Below are 7,167 nucleotides of genomic sequence, written 5' to 3'. Positions count from 1 at the left end.
AAAGAACAAAGAGGTTTAATGGGCTGACAGTTCCACATGGCTGGAGGGGCCTCACAATCATGGTGGAAGGGGAAGCAAACACATCCTTCTTCACATGGCAGCAACAAGGAGAAGTGCTGAGCCAAACAGGAAAAGCTCCTTATAAAAACATCAGATCATGAGAACTCACTCACTATCATGAGAACAGCATGGCGGTAACCACCACCATGATTCAATCACCTCCCACTGGGTCCCTCCCACGACAAGTAGGAATTATAGGAACTACGATTCAAGATGAGATCTGAGTGGGGACACAGCCAAACCGTAACTGTGCCCATCTACATTGGGTCAGGGTTATCTCAGTGTCTTCCGGAAACACCCTCATACATATGCCCAGAAATTGTGTTATACCAGCGATGTGTGTCTCTTAATCCAATCAAGTAGATGTCTAAAATTAACCATCAGAATATTTATGCCTGATTCATGGCTGAAATTTCAGGATGAAAGCTATGAAATCTCTATTTGTGTTTGTATGTCTATTAATGTGTGTTATGTATATGTGATATTTTGTTAATTCTGGATAGCGTTGCAAAATTCATTTATAAAATCCTTTAAAAGTGCTCTATTCTAACTTGGCTTGGAAAAAAAATAAGCATTTATAAGTAAATATTCACCAAACTCCTAGAAATATAGGAATTGATCAAATGTTTTTTAAGTTAACACGATTTGGATAAAACTTAGTTAAATAAGGTTAATATAATATTTTTGGCATAATAAAACAAGTATGTCTTCAAAGTTACCACTATTGAATATAAAACAAACATAAATTCCTATTCTGCTTGAGTTCTACTCAAATAAGCTAATATACTTACTAGAAATGTAAAATCTTAAAGCTTATAAATTTGATTCTAATTAAGTTGTCATTCTTATGAAAAACATTATTTCTTTTTTATGGTGAAAAGATACATATATATTTAGAGTTAGCCAGCTGGACTTGGTTTAGATGATCCCAATTTTGTTGCAACATCCAAAGCATCATAATCAGGAGCCAGTCGAACATATGCCTTCTTCTCTTTATCAGGTCGAATCAGGATGTTGACTGTGGCCACATCCATGTCCCAGAGCTTCTTCACAGCCTGTTTAATCTGGTGCTTGTTGGCTTTAACATCCACAATGAACACAAGCATGTTGTTTTCTTCTATCTTCTTCATGGCCGACTCAGTGGTCAGAGGAAACTTGATGATAGCGTAGTGGTCAAGCTTGTTTCTCCTGGGGGTAATCTTCCGGGGATATTTGGGCTGCCTCCGGAGTTGCAGTGTCTTGGGCCACCTCAAGGTGAGTGACATGCGGATCTTCTTTTCTGTGTGTTGCTGTGGACACCTTTCAACACTGCCTTCTTGGCCTTTAAAGCTTTGGCATTGGCTTTAGGAGGGGCAGGAACTTCCTTCTTCACTTTCGGTGCCATCTTGTGAAAAGCGAAAAACATTATTTCAAAAATAATTTGTTTACCGTAAATCTGCTTAATAGTAGTTTCCAAAATACTTTTGGTAATTTTTAACCTTAAAGTTAAGCTCAGTAAAAGATTTGCATTAAATATCTAGACCATTTATAAATAAGATACAATACTAAAACATTACATACTGAACATAAATAATTCAAGTTTATATACTTTTTGCTTCTTATTTTTACAGAGAGACTAAAGATATTTTGGAACATTAATAAACATGTCTTTGGAATTATAGGCATGTGCCACCATGCCCAGCCAAGTTATAGTTTTCCATTGAAACATAAAATTTCTCTCTGTAGTAACCATTTTTTATCATAATCAAAGTAAGACTATTCTTGTTTTAAAATTAAGTCTAGTTTTGTTAGATTTTGCTTGATTATTTACGTAAGTGCAGCAAGAACAGGAGATGACCACATAGGTGCGTTCAAGTTTCTTTGCTGGAAGTTTTCATACAGAATCTCAGATTTGATTTTGACCTTACAGAATCTCAGATTTGATTTTTTTTTTTTTAAGGAAAGCTATAGCTATTGTGGGTTATCAGATTCTAGTCTTGTTTCTTGTTTTTGGGCTATTTTTACCTCTTTGTAAACTGGATACTGCCATCTGATGAATTTTGTCCCACAATGATACTTGTGGAATAAGAAGCCAAGTATTGTCTCTCCTACTAATGTATCTATTGTCAGTTAATTTGAAGGTCTCCAACCCTGGAACAAAGTTAGAAGAGGAAGGTTTTGCTCCCCAAAATGCATAACCAATCTGTGGTACATTCATGCAATGGAATACTATTTAGCTGTAGAAAGGAACAAGCTATCAACTCACACAAAAACATGAGTGAATCTTGCATGCACATTGCTAAGTGGAAGAAGACAGTCTGAGGAGAATACACACAGTGTGAACTCATTTAATGAGACACTGCAGAAGGCAAACTACACAGATGGGAAACCTTTGGCTCCATGGGGTGGGGGTTTGAAGCATTCCATAGGATACTTTAATAGTGGGATACCTACCACAATGTGTTGGTCAAAATACGCAGAATTTTACAACCAAATGGGTAAATCAAACTCTACTGAAATTAAATAAAATTATTCAGGATGTGGAGTATCCCAGGACAGAATACATCATGTGAAAAATAATTTAACTATGCTACAAATTACTATGGTTTGGATGTGGTTTGTCCCTGCAAAAACTCGTGTTGAAATTTGACCCCCAAAGTGGTAGTGTGGGGCGGTGGGGCCTAGTGGAAGGTGTTTGGGTCATGGGGACGGATCCCTCATCAATAGATTAATGTCCTCCATGGGGATGAGTGAGTTTTGCTCTTCACGGGAATGGATTAATTCCTGCAAGAGTAGGTAGTTAACAAGAGTCTGGGTTCCTTGGCTTCCCTCTTGCTTTCGTTCTTGCTATGTGATCTCTGGTGCACCTCTTGCTCCCCTTCCACTTTCCATCATGAGGTGAAAAAGACTGAGACTCCACCAGATGCAACTGCCCAATCTCAGACATTCCAGCCACCAGTATTGTGAGCAAACAGGTTTGGTTTTTGAAGGTTAGAACTGATGGTCTAGAGAATTCATTTCATTCCGGAGACAGAAAGGAGAAATTTCTTGGGTTCCTTCAGGAATGAGTCTAGCTTTGCCTCATCTTTGTTTGAACTATGGATACGGCAGAAGAAAACATGATGATTTCACCGATTTAAGGTGCAAAAAGTCATTGGGTTCTCTAAAAAGCCTGGGATTCTTCTGCTGGAAGAATAAGTTTGTTGAGAAAAAAATGAGTTGAGGAGGCTGTTACTGAAGTGAAGCAGAATTGTTTTTACATAATCTGCTCATTATCCACTCTGTAGTGTGGATAAAAATTATTCAAGCAAAAGGTCCTCTTACTGTTCCTGGAATGCAGTGGATAGAGAACAGATTAGTTTTTTTCCCTCAGAACACAACCACTAGAAACATTCTACCTCAGATGAGATATTGCCTAATTATTTTCAAAAGACAGTGAAAAATGATGGATGTAAATGTTTGCTACAAAATAAATACATGCTAGAAACAGAAGCATCTGGGCCACAGTTAAATTATAGAGCTACCTGTGTTCCCCTGTCACTGAGATTAAAACAAAAATGTCCACTACAATCATTCACAGCATGGGAGAGGGGAAGGTGAAGGATGCAAAGGCCGGTCATAAAAGGATCAGAATTTCAGTCCATAAGGAAGTGGTTTTGTGCATTGTCTGTTGCTGTGTGCAAGGTGAAAGCTGGGGCAAGAAAACGTGCAGTAACAAGGGCTCCTTTGTCCATCTCACCTCTCTAGATACCAGGTTGCAGACATGTTGCATTTTAATTGAAAGGTTGATATAATTTTTTTAAAAGAACACTTGCAGTGTTTGAAGTGACAAAGGCTGCTGTGACAAAAAAGCAGGGAAAGGGATTTTTTTTTTTTAAAAAAGCAAACAACAACAAAAACCCCACAAAAAAGTAAACAACAAACAGACAAAAAACAGAGGAGGAAGTCGGCTGTGACTACTTCCAGGAAGGGACTCAAAGAGGCAATTGGAAATTTTATTCGCTTTGCAACTGTGGGTTTTCCAGCCTGCTTCCTTTCTAAAGTATATTACTTTGTTTTATGTTCATGAAGTTATCCCTTTCTGTTTTCTGGAACAGCTATGTATTTTCTTTATCTATCATCTATCTACCTGCCTATCATCTACCTATTTACTATCTGTCTTTTCTACCTTTCACTATAAAGAGCTTGGGTCAAGCAGGATAGAATTGCAATGTATGCTCACTCTACCATTTAAAACAAGAGCTCTCGTAGGCATTCTCCATCATATCACAAACCTGAGCTTTCTAAAACAGGGTGTGGCAAACTACCATGCATGGGCCATGTCTGACGCAGTCTGCATTTTTAAGTTGTACTGGGACACAGCCACATACATGTGTTATATGACGTCTCTGGCTGTTTTCATGGTACAATGGAAGAGCTGAATCATTAACAGAGAGACCATATGGCTTGGAAAACTTAAAATGTTTAACATTTAGCCCTTTGCAGAAAATATTTTGACTTGTTTTAAAAGATCTCTGTTTAGAATGCTACATATTGCCTTCTGGATAGAATCACAACTCTTTACCACAAGAGACACAGTTTGAACCCTGCTTCTATATCCAGCCTCATCTATTATTTTCACTTCTCCTTATTTTCCTCGTGGCCATGCTGATGGATTGTCAGCTTCCCAGATGTGCGAGAATCTCTCGTCCCTTCCTGACATTCTCATGCTCTCCCTCTGCCTCTAGAGAACTTCCTGTCCCATCTCTCATGACAAATCCCTTCTTCAGCCCCTTTGCTCCTTCCTTAAGGATACCCGTTTGGCTCTATTTTGGGTGACATGCTCCTTCTGTATCTCCCAGAGCCATCCTGTGTCTGTCAGCTACTGCATTTCTTTGCATCTCTGTGTCATATATCACCAAATCTGCCTAAGCTTTCATGAGTCACTGCATGACAACTTCAGACTCCACCAGCATTGTCCCCACTAACCACCAGGCTTAGACATTTGTCCAGTATGCTTAGGGTTGTGGGGTAGTAGCAGTAACCAGCCAGGGAGCATCATCTCTTACATCAGAATCAAATCTGTAGATCTCTGCCATTCATAAGTATTTGGAGTTTAAAATTAGCATAAAGATTTTCCTTAAAATAAGAACAAATGGCTTGAATAGGCTTTTGAAACGTATGATTTTTTCCTCTGGTTCATTTCGGTGTTCAGTATTCAGACATGAATCTAAACACCACTCTGCTCTTAGTAGCTGTGTGACCCTGGGAAAGTCGCTCAATCTCCCTCCGCTAAATTGTGTTGTGTGAATAATGAGAAGAGAGTTGTCATTTGTATTTAGTGAATAATAACAAATAAAAGGCATTTTGCTTTCTGGAACCTGGCATGTAGTAGATCCTCATGAAATACTAGCTCTGTTGATAAAACTAGACGAAAAGGAGCTTTCAAAGTCAACAACAACATCATGCAGTGAAGGACATAGATGAGAAGCTGCTGCTGCAGCCTGGAGCTCCTGGGGGCCCATTTTGTCCGTGATTTAGCAGGAATGCACTACCTTTCCATGAGGAGACACTGCCCACAGAAACCAAGGCCATTCTTTGAAGACAAACATGTTTTAATAGTGTTTACACATTGTGTAATAGTATAATATAAATAATAATAATGCAAAATTGTTTACATTATTATGACTATTGTACAGACCTTTACACCTAGATATTCTGAAGTTGGTGGTCTGTGAGTGGTATTGAGTGATGACTGACACACTCTGACCTGGGATAGAACAACACGTGCCCCTGCCGTTTGCTGAATTTCAGGGCATCACCACATTTTTTCAAGAGTGTGTTTTCCTATCCTCTAGAGTTTTGCCCACTCACTTAAGCAATGGTTTTGCTGTAATAAAAAATTACACTATTTATCAAAATGTTACTTTGGAGAATAAAGTTTTCTTAAATTATCAGGCCCATAGCTAATGCCAATGGCTCCAAGGATGAGAAGATAAAAAACCCTTATTTTTTTTTTTTTTTTTTCGGACCAAGAGAAAAAAATCACATTTCAAACTGTCTCGTGCTAGTCACTGGAAAATTAGAAGTGAACACACTCCCCTCCCAGCCCAATCACAGCTACTAAATAACCAAGATCTCCTGCAGGTGCCTTGGCTTTGTGAGCCTGGAGTTGCTGGCTGGTACTGGGCAGCAGGCAGCAGAGCTGGTCCCATTTCTCCATGCTGTGGGGGACACAGGCACATTGAATAACCTGGGTCCTGGCCTGGTGCTGGCTGGGAAGCTATTTGATGTCAGGCTCATAGTGGACTTCTGAGTTGAAAAAAGAGTATGGGTCACCCAGCCCCACTTACTCATTTTACAAAGAATGAAAATGGGGCTCTATTCCAGACATGAGAGTATACATTGTAAGACTGTGCAAGCTTGCTGCACTTGTATACGCTCAGAACACACTTACTGAGTGCTGAGTGTCTCCAGCATGAGAGGGGCTCTAGTCCCCGGGGTCCCACCCTCCACAGACAACAGCAGCACCTCGAGGGACAGAGGTGCAAAGAGCAAGGTGGGGACCCTTCTGTTGGAGAGGCAGCTAGGGAGGGTCCTTAGAAGAAGTGACAGCTGAGCTGTTCTCTGAAGGGTGAAGCTGAATTACTTGAAGTTTAGGACAAAGGAGTGTCTGGGGAAGTGGAGCCTATGAGCCAAAAGCCTAATGACTTGTCCAGAGAAGTGTAACAAGTTCCATATTGTTTCTATGCCAAATTTGAACAGGAATCAACAAAGGAAAGAGCAGGATCCCAGAGCCAGGGCCTTGGATTTCACCCGCTGGCAACGGGAATGTTCACTGGGAATTTTTGGGGTCAAAACATGAAACTGTTTTCTCTTAGCTCCAATTCTCTCTGTCTCTTTCTGTCCCTCTCTCTCCCCCTTATCTTTTTGTATTATCCTAAGAAAACACAGATGTGTCAGACACGGGGATTAACAGCCTGCCTCTTTCTGGATGACTTCAGGGGAGCACTTTGGCCTATGTGAGCTTATTTACAATAATTCAAGAATCCTGCAAAAAAAAGTCATGGTAGCAGAGGTTAGAAAATCTCCTAGCATTTCTTCTGATACTTTGAATTTGTGATTAATATGTTTAATCTTCATCTTCTG

The 7,167-nt window shown here is 39.7% G+C and overlaps 1 long non-coding RNA gene and 1 pseudogene across 1 annotated transcript; both read right to left on the bottom strand.

The window, feature by feature from the left end:
• Window positions 1–858: 858 nt before the first annotated feature.
• On the bottom strand, window positions 859–1,444 carry LOC115900271 (annotated as a pseudogene).
• Window positions 1,445–3,274: 1,830 nt separating this feature from the next.
• Window positions 3,275–5,640, bottom strand: LOC104680233. Its single transcript, XR_750423.2, has 3 exons — window positions 5,574–5,640; window positions 3,779–3,877; window positions 3,275–3,368 (listed from the first exon to the last, which is right to left on the bottom strand). It is a non-coding gene; the product is annotated as an uncharacterized LOC104680233 (long non-coding RNA).
• Window positions 5,641–7,167: the final 1,527 nt, after the last annotated feature.

The sequence above is a fragment of the Rhinopithecus roxellana genome, chromosome 11 (assembly GCF_007565055.1).
Source record: "Rhinopithecus roxellana isolate Shanxi Qingling chromosome 11, ASM756505v1, whole genome shotgun sequence".
Taxonomy (NCBI): domain Eukaryota; kingdom Metazoa; phylum Chordata; class Mammalia; order Primates; family Cercopithecidae; genus Rhinopithecus; species Rhinopithecus roxellana.
Note: the sequence above shows the minus strand (reverse complement) of the source record. Positions and strands in the feature narration are given on the sequence as shown.